The sequence below is a fragment of the Podarcis pityusensis genome, assembly GCF_964106645.2.
Source record: "Podarcis pityusensis genome assembly, chromosome: Z".
Lineage (NCBI taxonomy): Eukaryota > Metazoa > Chordata > Lepidosauria > Squamata > Lacertidae > Podarcis > Podarcis pityusensis.
Window position 1 is genome coordinate 46187610 of NC_138044.1, and position 12930 is coordinate 46200539.

At 42.6% G+C, this 12930-nt stretch overlaps 1 long non-coding RNA gene across 1 annotated transcript in view; it reads left to right on the forward strand.

Annotated features, from left to right (window-relative positions):
* Positions 1–893: 893 nt before the first annotated feature.
* Positions 894–12930, forward strand: part of LOC308468138 — a 32866-nt gene continuing 20829 nt past the window's right edge. The window contains exons 1-2 of the long non-coding RNA XR_013981480.1: positions 894–983; positions 1104–1145. This is a non-coding gene — a long non-coding RNA (uncharacterized lncRNA). The remainder of the gene's footprint in view (positions 984–1103; positions 1146–12930) is intronic.

Here is a 12930-nt window from a genome sequence, read left to right on the forward strand (position 1 = left end):
CACTCCCTCAGCAGTCCAGCCACCAGCCTCAGGAGTGGGGCTTGCCTGCCAGTCAGCCAACACCTTCGTTTCTTTCTCTGCCTCCATGAGTGCTGGCAGGCTGCCTCCTCTCTCTGTTCCTCTTCACACCTAGTGGAAGTGGAGGAATGGTCAGAAGCTGAAGAGGTAACAGGGTTTAGTGAGAAGGGAGAGTCCATGGCAGAGAGAAGTCCATAATCAGAGGCAGGAGCTGAAGCAAGAGAGGAGGGAGGCCAAGAGGCAGAGATGAGTCTGGCTGGAGAAGAACCATGGGTGTCCTCTTGAGATGTGAATGCTCTGGACTCCCTTCATCCTGGCTCAGGTTGTATATATGTGTAAATAAACCATATATTCTAAAGACACCACAGTCTCCGCTACACAGACTCCTACACCCTTCTCTATCCTCCATGCACATAAACAAGCATTATTGGAGTTTGGGGACACATTCCAGCCAGCCAAAAAAGACCCAAGGAGGGGGCAAAGGGGGTTGCTTTGGGAATGGGATATGACCTGGGAAGAGCCCTGAGGGCCAGTTAGAGAGGATTGGATGGCCACAATTGCCACCCCAACCTCTGAGGTTCTCCAACTCTCCCCGCTGGCTAGAGACTCTCTCTCCTTTTTCTTTAATATATTTATTTATTATGAATCCAGGCATAGATAGCTCTATTTAGCTATAATCCACGCTCCAATGAAGGATTTAGGCATTCTATTAAAACAGATTTTCCAGCAGACATTGCAGAATCTGCCAAAGTAATTGTGGGATAAGCAGCCTCATATAACCAACATGCTTAACCATAATGCATGAAGGGGTTAAGACCATAGAGTAAGCTGTCCTGCCAGGCTTAGCTAGGTCACAGCTTGCTCACCTTGGCAGGAAGGGTTATCAAACTCTTTGTTTTCACTCTTTTCCACAATGTGAACCTCCACGAAGAAGATCTAAACTGGATGCCCAAAGTTTAATCTACGTGGGTTAAGCTAGCCATCTTTATGTTTCTATATAAATAATCTGGAAACAGTTACCATTTTGGAAAATGTCTGTCTTTTCTTAGGGCTGTTTTACTGTTTTACTGTCTGTCTTTTCTTAGGGCTGTAAGGAAAAACGCACCAATCTAACCATTGAAAAGTTTGTAAGTAAGCCATTTTTAACTTACCAAATGTGTGGTCTTTTTCTCTGCTAAGGGGACTTTGGAAATGACTTAGGAGGAGATACTTTAAAGGTCTACCAGCCTAAGTTTCCTTTTTCTTTACTTTCTTTACTTTGCTGCATGTTTTGTGATTTGAAATCTCTGCTGAGGCTCTCTCACCAAAGAGTAAAGGTAAAGGTAAAGGGACCCCTGACCATTAGGTCCAGTCGTGGACAACTCTGGGGTTGCGGCGCTCGTCTCGCTTTACTGGCCGAGGGAGATGGCGTACAGCTTCCAGGTCATGTGGCCAGCATGACGAAGCCGCTTCTGGTGAATCAGAGCAGCGCACGGAACGCCGTTTACCTTCCCGCCAGAGCGGTACCTATTTATCTACTTGCACTTTGACGTGCTTTCGAACTGCTAAAGAGTACAACCTAAGAGTACTTGACCCAAACCTGGATCTAGGCACCCAGGGGATTCTCCTTTTATTTTACCATATCTAACATTTTTCCTTTTAGCCAAACCAAATCCAACACTAATAGGCAACCTTTTGGCTCATAGCTCCCCATCAGCACCATGTCAATTCCTAGATCCCGCCCCCCCTTCATTTATTTCCATTTCTGGTACCCGTGGCCATGGCAACATACACTGAAACCTTTCAAGCAGAACAGAACTGACAATCACTTTAACAGCACAAAATACCTGAGTTTGGGGTGTGTAGGGGGAGAGAAGCACAAAGAGGCAGCTGTTGAAATTAAAAGCTAATGACTAGAAAACAGCTGGAAACAAATCAGGAGGTGATCACGTGATCTTCCCTTTGCTGGTTCTCATTTGGTTTTCTTTCCTTTTCCTCTCCCTGATCCTAGCTGGTTGGGTATGTTAATGTTTCACGAGAAGGCATGTTTAAAGCCAACATGAGAGTTTCTAACAATTCTAGGGTGGGGGGCAGGGAGGGACTGACTTATATTGCCAGTTTTGCCATTTGAAAATAATACATTTCACAGCAATATTCAAATTTGCGCTTGGAATTGTGGAGAGAGGTGCAACGCCACACTAAAAAACAAAACAAAAGAAAAACCTTATACCTCTCAAGTTGTTAATTAATTAATTGATTGATTATTTTTGTATACTGCCCTTCATCTGAAGATCACAGGGTGGTTCACAACATAAAAATACAAAATGAAAACACAGAATACAATTTAAAAAACTAAAGCAAAAGCAAAACAAACCAATAATCCCCTCCCCCAAGAGAAACATTTAAAAGGCCATGGAATGTTAATGAGCCAAAGGCCTGGTTGAAGATATGTGTTTTTGCGTAGCTCCTAAGGATATGTAACAAAGGAACCAGGTGAGCCTCCCTGGGGAGAGCATTCCACAAATGGGGGGCCACTGCAGAAAAGCACTGTTCTCATGTTGCTGCCCTCATGACCTCTCGTGAGGGAGGCACCCGAAGAAGGGCCTCAGGGATGGTTTATATGGGGAGAGGCGGTCCTTGAGGTATTGCGGTTCTGAGCTGCTTAAGGCTTTATAGGTCAAAACCAGCACTTTGAATTGGGCCCAGAAATTAATTGTCCCAGTGAGCAACCTGGCTGCCAAATCCTTTTTTTTTTTTTTTGAAAAATATTTATTGGGGTTTACAATAAAAGTGAACATAATGAACAATATAACAAATCTTAACATAATTTCACATTTTCTTTGGACTTCCTCACATCTCCCGCTTCCACTTTCATCATTATAACATTTTACCAGCAATTTATTATCTTATTTGCATTCTTATATCTCATTTATGTCTTTGTAATCTTATAATTCTCAATAAAGTTTATATTTTCTCAATCTCACTTATTATCTTAAATCATCTAGGTTAGTGGTGCTCCATTATTTATGATCTAGCATCCTGCTTAACATTCACTCAAATTACAATGCTTTTGTAAATAATTCTTAAATTTCTTCCAATCCTCCTCCATCTTCTCTTCTCCCAGGTCACGAATTCTGCCGGTCATCTCAGCCAGTTCCATGTAGTCTATCAGTTGCATCTGCCATTCTTCCAGTGTGGGTAGATCTTGAGCTTTCCAGTGCTTTGCAAGTAGTATCCTTGCTGCTGTTGTTGCATACATAAAAAATGTCCGGTCCTTCTTTACCACCCCTTGGCCGACAATACCCAAAAGAAAGGCCTCTGGTTTCTTAGTGAAGGTATATTTAAATACCTTGTTCAGTTCATTATAAATCATTTCCCAGAACGCCTTCACTTTAGGGCAAGTCCACCAGAGGTGGAAAAATGTTCCTTCGCACTCTTTACATTTCCAACACTTATTATCAGACAGGTGGTAAATTTTTGCAAGTTTGACTGGGGTCATATACCATCTATATATCATTTTCATTACATTTTCTTTCAAAGCATTGCATGCAGTGAATTTCAATCCAGTACTCCACAACCTTTCCCAGTCCTCAAACATAATATTATACCCAATGTCCTGTGCCCACCTTATCATAGCCGATTTAACCATTTCATCTTGTGTGTTCCATTTTAACAGCAAGTTATACATCCTTGAAAGTACCTTAGTCTTTGGTTCTAACAATTCTGTTTCTAGTTTCGATTTCTCCACCTGGAACCCTAATTTCTTGTCATTTTTAAAAACTTCTTTAATCTGAGCGTAATGTAACCAGTCTCGCACTTTATCTTTCATTTTCTCCAAACTCTGCAATTTCCAATTGTCTCCATCTTTTTCTAATATTTCCCAATATTTAGGCCATTTAGCCTCCATATTGGGTCTTTTTCGGGCCTTAGCTTCCAAAGGTGAAAGCCACCTTGGAGTTTTATTTTCCAGCAAGTCTTTATATTTTGTCCAGACATTAAACAGTGATTTTCTGACAATATGGTTCTTAAAGGCCTTATTTGCTTTAACCTTGTCGTACCATAAATATGCATGCCATCCAAAAGCATTGTTAAACCCTTCCAAATCCAACACGTCAGTGTCTTCAAGAAGTAGCCAGTCTTTTAGCCAGCAGAACGCTGCGGCCTCATAATACAACTTTAAATCTGGCAGGGCAAAGCCCCCTCTTTCTTTCGCATCAGTTAATATCTTAAACTTAATTCTGGGCTTTTTGCCCTGCCAGACAAACTTAGAAATATCTCTCTGCCACTTCTGAAAGCACTCCGTCCTGTCCAAAACCTGAAGTGTTTGAAACAAAAACAACATCTTTGGCAATACATTCATCTTGATAGCAGCAATTCGGCCCAACAAAGAAAGTTTCAATTTTGACCAACTATCTAAGTCTCTCTTAATTTCTGCCCAGCATTTTTCATAATTATCCTTAAAAAGACTTAGATTTTTTGCTGTTATGTTTACCCCTAGGTATTTTACTTTTTTAACCACATTAAGTTCTGTCTCTTTCTGAAACCGTTCTGACTCTGTATCTGTCAAATTTTCCCCCAAAACCTTGGTTTTCTGTTTATTTAATTTAAATCCAGCCACCCGACCAAAATCATTAATCAGTTGTAATACTCTTTTCGTACTAGACTCTGGCTCCTGCAAGGTCAAAACCAGGTCATCTGCAAAAGCTTTTAGTTTATATTGTTTCTGTCCGACCTTAATTCCTTCCACCAACCGGTCCCCTCTAATCATATTCAATAGCACTTCCAGGACCGAAATGAATAACAAAGGGGAGATAGGGCAACCTTGTCGTGTTCCTTTTTCAATTTTAAACTCTTCTGTAACCACATTATTAACTATCAGTTTAGCTTTCTGCTCTGAATATATCGCCTCAATCCCATTCTCAAAACCCCGTCCCACTCCCATCTCTTTTAAGTTTCCCATCATAAATTTCCAGGAGATGTTGTCAAAGGCCTTCTCCGCGTCTATAAAAATTAAAACTGCTTTTGTATTTATATCTGTTTGCAAAAGTTCCAAAATGTCAATAATGTTCCTTGTATTAGCAAACAAATGTCTACCTGGGAGAAAGCCTGCCTGGTCCTTATGGATTACTTCATTTAAAACTTTTTTAAGTCTACTTGCCAAAATGTCTGCAAATATTTTGTAATCCACATTTAAAAGGGAGATGGGACGATAGTTCTTAAGTTGTGTCTTTTCAGCTTCCGTCTTTGGTATTAATGTGATAAACGCTTCCTTCCACGACTCCGGTGCCCTCTTTCCCTCCAAAATTTCATTGCTGACCTCCATCAAAGGTTGTATCAAGTAGTCTTTTAATGTCTTATAGTACTTGGAGGTCAGCCCATCTGGCCCTGGAGATTTGCCCAGTTGCATGTTCTGAATGGCTTGTTCAATCTCCTGTCGTGTTATTTTAGAATTCAGGATTGTCCTATTTTCTTGTGACAGTTTGGATAGTCCATTTTTTGCCAAAAATTGTTTAATCTCGACTTCGTCTTGCGGCCCTTGGGTGTATAATTTTTTTAAGTATCTCTGGAAACACTTTCTAATGTCCACAGGATTCTGAATGTTTTTTCCTTCAACCTCTAAGTTTGTTACCGTATTTAATCTTTGTCTCCTCTTCAACTGCCAAGCTAGCAGTTTTCCACATTTATTCGCCGACTCAAACGTTTTTTGTTTCATTAATTTAACCTTCCATTCTATTTCCTGATTTATCAATTTAGAATATTGTGTTTGATAAAGTTTAATTTCTCTCAGAGTTGGCTGTGACTTCGGATTTGATCTTAACTTCTTCTCTAATTCTTTTATTTTATCCAGGATCTTATCTTTTTTCTCATTTTGTATCCTTTTCTTTACGGCATTCTGTTGTATCAAGAATCCCCTCATTACAGCTTTACTTGCGTCCCAGACGATTCTTTTTTCCACCTTAGTGTTCATATTTATCTCAAAGTAATCCTTCAGAACTTTTTGGGCCTTCTTGATAATTTCCTGATCTCTGAACAAATTGTCATTCATCTTCCATCTAAAGGATCCGGTTGGTAGTAGTGTCATATCCATCTTAACTGCGTTATGGTCGGAGCAGGTCTTTGGGCAGATTTCCACTTTTCTGGCCTTAGGTGCCAGGCCTCTAGATATCCATATTTGGTCGATTCTTGTCCAGGTCAGTCGGGCTTCAGAAAAGAATGTTCCCTCTCTTCCTAGTGGGTTCTTTGTCCTCCAGATGTCGATCAAGTCCATATTGTCTGTCATTTCAAAAAAAGTTTTAGGTAGTCTGCCGTCTTTTGTAACATTTTGACTTTGTGACTTGTCCATGTTAGTTGATACGACCCCATTCATATCTCCCATCATTATGATGTTGTTGTAGTCCAGATAATCCAGCATAGTCTCATGCAGCTTCTTGTAAAATTCCGATTTCCCTTCGTTAGGTGCATAGATTCCTAATATCAACAATTTCTCTCCTTGGTGTTGTATCTCAATAGCCAAAATTCTTCCATGTTCATCTTTAAATAAGAATTTGGGTGACAGGCTCTCTTTTGCATATATCACCACACCTCTCTTCTTGACTTTGTCCGAAGATATAAATTCCTGGCCCAATCTTTTATTTATTAACACTTTTCTGTGGAGCCTTGTCACATGTGTTTCCTGTAGGCATATAATGTCCAATTGTTCTTTTTTTAATATATGAAATATTTTCTTCCTTTTTTCCGGAATGTTACAGCCATTTATATTCCAGCTCAACAGTTGCAGAGACATCCTGAATTAATCTGGTTATTTTTCCAGGGGTGGTATCTTGTTCACAGGATCTTCAGGTTCCACAGGTGCTGGTGCTGGTACTGGCGTTGCCCCAGGCTCAGGAGGTAGTTCAATTCCTTTTTGAAGGTCCTCTCCGTATGAAGACAGAAATTTGTCTCTCTCTTCCGATGTTCTAATTTTGACCTTTCTCCCTCTAAAGGTAAAGGATATTCCTTGGGGAAATTCCCACCTAAATGCAATTGCGTTGCTCCTTAATAATTTGGCAAGTTCAGAATAGGCGGCTCTAAGGTCCAACAGTTGTCTAGGAATATCTTTGTAAATTTCAATTCTTCTGTCCAGAATGTCCAGTGACTTTCCGTAGTGTAGGCCCAAAATCTTGTCCCTTTCCTCCTTTGATCTCAATGTTATCAAACAGTCTCTGGGCCTCTCCTTCTTTATAAATCTTCCAAGTCTGAAAGCTGACACAATTTTAAAGTCCTTTTCCTCCAAATTCCAGAACTTGGAGAATTCTTTGGTTAAGAACTCAGCTAGATTTCCTTCTTCTGCCTCTTGTAACGACCTAATCCTCAAGTTATTCTCACGATTTCGCAGTTCTATCATAGAAAGATAAATCTGATGTTCCCCAACTTGTTTGGTGAGTGGTCTTACCTCTTGTTCTAAATTTTCTAATTTTTGTCTGGTGTCCTCAGCCAATTTCCGATTTTCTGCTGTGGCCTCCGTCAACTGTCCAATTGCCTGTGTGTTCTGTGCCACTTGTACAGTTAATTTATTTAGGCATTCTGTATTTTGGTCAATCTTTGCTGTTTGCTCATCTGCTTTCTTGTCCAAAGCTTCCAGTTTTTCAAAAATTTTATCTAAAATAGAAGCAGATGCTCCTGAGGCCATATCTTCCAATTGTAACTGCTCTATTTCTCCCTCTTTTGCCTGTGACGAGGCAACTTCTTCTACTTCTGAAGGCAAAGTAGGTACAGATGATCTGCGTGTCTGTGGGGCTGAGGTTAGAGTTGTCAAAGTTGTTTGTCTAACTCTTCCTCTTCTTCTTGTGCCACTCATTCCAACGTTATCTATCAGTCAAGGTCACACTGAGTTATTCCCATGGGAATAGAAAGGCCCAGAGAAAGCAAACAGCCAGGGAATCGAAAGTAAATGTAAAGTCACTGTTTTAATCCAATCCTCTAGAGGGAGCTTAAAATGTCTTTCAGAGTCTAATTTAATGTCCAAGAACCTTCAAGTACAAATATTTAGCAGAGTTGATATTAATAATCACTTTGTTACAAACAGTGCTTACTGGTCTCCAAAAAAATGTTTCAAGTTAGAAGGTCTAAATACCCTCAGATTGTTGCAAGTTCCAATATACAGTATCCAAATCTGCGGTACTGACAGCTCAGTCTCTCAAAGCTCAGGCAGCTCCGGACCCTGGGTTTCACCTTTTAATTGTAATCCAATAAAAGAAGGAAAGTCAAATACAAATGGTAATTCCAAATCATTAACTTAAAGTCTTTACTTTAGATTGCAGGTTCAGTGGATGCTTAGATCAGTAAAGTTAAAAGTTCTTTTTTCAGCCTCCACTCCTCCAGCTCTTTGCTTTTTCAAGTTCAATGGAAGCGGAAGACGGACTTCCTGTTTCCACGTCTCTCCGCTCTCGGCCAAGTTCAAATCTTTTAATTCAGCTTTTAGTCTCTAATTTAAAGTGATTCAGTCTTTACTCACGAATAGGTTGGTTTTAATTCCGGATCCAAATTTCACAGGAAAAGGGATCAGCGCTCACCGGCAGCAGCAGCGCGGCTTCGCTCCGCAGATTGCGAAACGGCTCACAGCGCCGCCACCCCCCTCCACGCTCCGGAGCCCCTTACGGGGTTCCTTTGACGTTTGGAGGGTCGCTTTTGGCGCCCACCGAGCCTCAAGGCCACAGGCTCTTACCGCCTGTGGTTTTCCAGAGTGGGTCTCCGCTTCGCCGTAGCGGACGACCCGGTGTCTGCGGAGCCTCCTCTTCCCGGTTAGAAGAGGACCGCCATTGCCGTTCGCGCCGCCCCCGGCTGCCAAATCCTGTACCAGCTGGAGTTTCTGAACTGTCTTCTGTGGCAGCCCTACATATAATGTGCTGCAATAACCTAACCTAATGCATCAATGTTAGGCTACTGCTGTCCAGATAGGGGTGCAGCTGGTCCACCAGCCGAAACTGATGGAAGGCACCGCAATTGCAGAGTAAACATTTTATGGCACTACTAAAAGTGGCTGTTCCACAGATTGACTCAGTCAAGTGAACACATATCCAAAGCTGTTGGAAGCAATGGTAAATTAATCAACACAGAGTCTTCTTCATAAACAGAATAAAACTTTACTGAATAAAATAAACTTGTTCAGAAACAGCATAGTTAAAGAGCATACTCAGAGCGCTCATAGCAGCTATCTGACTTTTCACAGAGGCACAGTCTTAGTTACTAATTTACTGGAGCCACTCTGTCTGCCTTAGCTTTACATTCACAGCAACACATTACAACAACAGCACAGACACTACACTGCAAACAGGATACAAATTTATAGAGTGACTGAGTTCAATCATCCTGCAGATGATTCAGCAGTTTGCTGTTAACAGTTAGCAGCCTTGAATGATTGTGTGGGCCTTGTAGGCCTTGCCTTACTTCCTCTCCTCTCAAGAACCTTTGTCTCATGACATTATGTACCAATAGTTACACTTTGAACAGACCTGGTAATGAATAAGCAGCTAGTGTAGGTCTTTAAGCAGGGGTATCCGTTTGCGCCAGCCTCTGAATCATGGGATTCCTACCTTGCTCGGTTCGATTGCTACCTCCAAGCCAATGAGCTGATAGCAGTATCAAATGAACGGAAGTGGGGCCTATTCCTCAGCCTCTGTGGGCCTGAGGTGTTTGAGACGGCCCGAGCATTGGTTGCGCCTGAAGCAGTCCAGGCAACACCATGGGACACGATCCAAGAGAAGCTCCGCAACCACTACACGCCAAAGCCATCCAAGATTGCTGCCCGCCATGCGTTTTACCACCGGAACCAGGCAGGGGGTTCCGGTGTCAATCAACAACTACACCGCCGCCCTGCGACAGGCTGCAATGCACTGCAAGTTCTGAGAGTTAGACGATGCCCTGATGGATCGAATCGTCTGCGGGGTCCGGGACATCCATCTGCAACGGCGTCTCCTTGCCAAGCCAGACCTCGCGCTGCAGAAAGCCATTGAGGAGGCTGTGGCCTCAGAAGCTGCTGAACGCTCCGCCCAGGAAATCCACAAGGCCAGTAGACCATATTTAAAGGACTATGTTGTTGGACATGTAACACTGTTGGTCTAATTGGAAGTATGTGAAATGTAACCGATATGCTTTTGTGCCTAATTGAACCATTACGTGTAGTGCTGTATATAAGGAAACCATTACGATTGTAACTAACGCCTTATCTCAGTGGGGAGGGGTGTTATGTATTGAAGTTCTCACCCTGGCCACCAGGAGTATTGTGTATGTAGTTTTCACTCAGGTCCACATCAGTTACTTTAGGCGGGAAACCCTGGCTTGTTGTTGCTACAATGCTGACAGCCGGCTGCCTATAAAAGCAGGCCGGCTGAGCTGTTTGCTGTTCAGTTCTGTTCCAGCTTACAAAATAAAGAGCTGTTTTGGAGAAATCGCTGTGTCGTCTGCTATGTCTACCCACTATTCAACAGGTATGGTTTGCTGCTGGGATGTCAACCCCGTTAGTAATTGTGTGGCAGGATTCTGCACAATTTGTGGTTTCCAGATCAAGCAACAGGGAGGCCCCACAAAGGGTGCATTGCAGTAGGCCAGTCCTAAAGTTACACAGAGTGCAGGGATGGTGACACAGGACTGTAGGCAGCTGCCTTATCCTGAGTTACACCAATGGTATATTCTGCTCAGTACTGTCTACACTGACTGTAGTGGCTCTCCAGAGCACAGGACATCCCCAAGCATATCTGGAGATGCCAGGATTTGAACCTGGGACTTTTTGCATATAAAGCAGGTGCTCCACCGCTGAACGATGGCTCAGTTCAAAACCTGCTGTAGTTCCCCCCACCCCATCCTTTCTCCCTCTCCTAGATTCATAGTTTGAGTTTTACTTGTTGTCACCCTGAATGTGTTGTAGCACTAAATCCTGTACAGATTTAAAGTGAGACGATAGGATGACGTGTTGCACAAACCCCCCAAATGGGAGCATCATTAGTGCCAGGAACCTGTTTGACAATGGGATTAATCCAAGAGCAAGAGACCTCTGTTAGTATTGCTGCCCAAACTCGTTGCGAAGGAGATGGGATGTCATTTGTGCTTCTGTTTCTAAAGCCTCTCTTTTTCCTTTGCCACACTGGTGCACGTGAAAGAGTTGTCACTCACTGTCACCCAGCTAATACTAGCCTGTTCTTTCTCTGGAGAATTGGCTTTTCTGAAGCAATATCTTCCCTTTCTCTTTTTCCATCTTCAGGGGTTGGGGAGCAGTTGTGAAAGAGAACATTTGTGTTGTCTTCCACTGACTTTCATTTTTGCATATATTTTGTACATTCTCCTCTCACTATGCACAAGCGCTTTGCTTAGTTGTTCTCATTGCTCCACGATTTTGGGGTTAACATATTATTACTTATTAACATATTGTTAATTTGTTAGGCTTGTTAGTTTCTTGTTACCCAAAGGTTTCCAGGAGATTTCAAAACAGTTTAAAACATATGTTATACAGTTAGCAAATTATACATAACATTAACAAACTCATACAAAATGCCTACAATTCATGTTCAGTATATATACAATATATTCCTCCTATATACATAAAAGCAGCCCCGATCCAGCTCCTGTTCCCATGCAAGCAGCAATTCTGCCTAGAAAGAGCAGCCCGATCCCACTCCTACTTGCCTGCAAGCAGGATCAGGCTGGGGGGTGGCGGGGGTGACATCCCTTGCCCCCTTGCCTGCTTGCTTGCCCAGCCTTCCCTCACTCAGCGCCTCCGAAGCTGGAGGAGGGGTTGTTGCTGTTGTGGCTGTGGCAGCAGAAGGACCCAGCATTGGAGAGTGGCAGGTGCCTGCTCACTTGCTGCCCAGCCCACCTTCCATCACTCTGAAAATGGAAGTGTGGCAATCAAAACGGAAGTTATACTCAGAACATAGCATGTTCCGCTTCCGATAAAAGTTCAAAAACCAGAGCACTCATTTCCGGGTCTGAAGTGTTCGGGTTCCAAGTAGTTCGAGAACTAAGCTGTTCGAAAACCAAGGTACCACTGTGTTGCTCCACTCTCTTTCTACATGGATGCGCCAACCTCCCCTTCTAAACTAAAACCTCAGTATTCAGGTTAAATTGCCATGTTGACACTTTGCGATAAATAAGTGGGTTTTGGGTTGCAGTTTGGGCACTCAGTCTCTAAAAAGTTTGCCACCACTGGACTAGATGATCCTCAGGTCCTTTCCAACTCTACAGTTCTATGATTCTGTGTTACCCCGATGAGCCCCCACATGTCAAAACCAGCCCAGGCCCTCTTGCTGGTATTTGATGCTGCTTCTATCAGCTGTTGCTCTCCGGGTGGTCATATGGTGTGAGGTGGTTGCCTAGGCATGGAGGCCCTGGACTTCAGCCCCAAGGCTTAGTGATAGCTGCAATGCTGTCTGCAGGTGAGGCAGGTGACTGCCTGCAAGTTAGCACAAGAGGAAGCAAAATGGTGTCCTTCATGTGTTGGTTGGGCTCCAACTCCCATCAGCTCCAGCCTGCATAGCCAAAGGTTGAGAATAATGGGAGTTGCAGTCTGGCAACACCTGGAGAACACCAAGTTGCCTCACCCTGAGATAGTTGATCTTTTGAGCATTGGAACCTCATCTTTAGAACACTCTCCCCAATCAATTTTAGCAAGTAGCACCTCAAGTCCTGATATGAAAAGGCAATTGTAACACATTGGGCCAGAGATTTTGGTTATAATATACAATATGATGAATGGTCAAAATTATGGAATGAAAGGCTAAAATTTACGGCATGTACTGCGTTAAAGGAAAATGTGATGAAAATGGTATATAGATGGTATATAACGCCAGTAAAACTAGCTAAAATGTACAAAACATGTAATAAGTGTTGGAAATGTAAAGAAAAAGAAGGGACAGTCTATCATATGTGGTGGGAGTGTAAAAAGGTGAGAGGCTTCTGGGA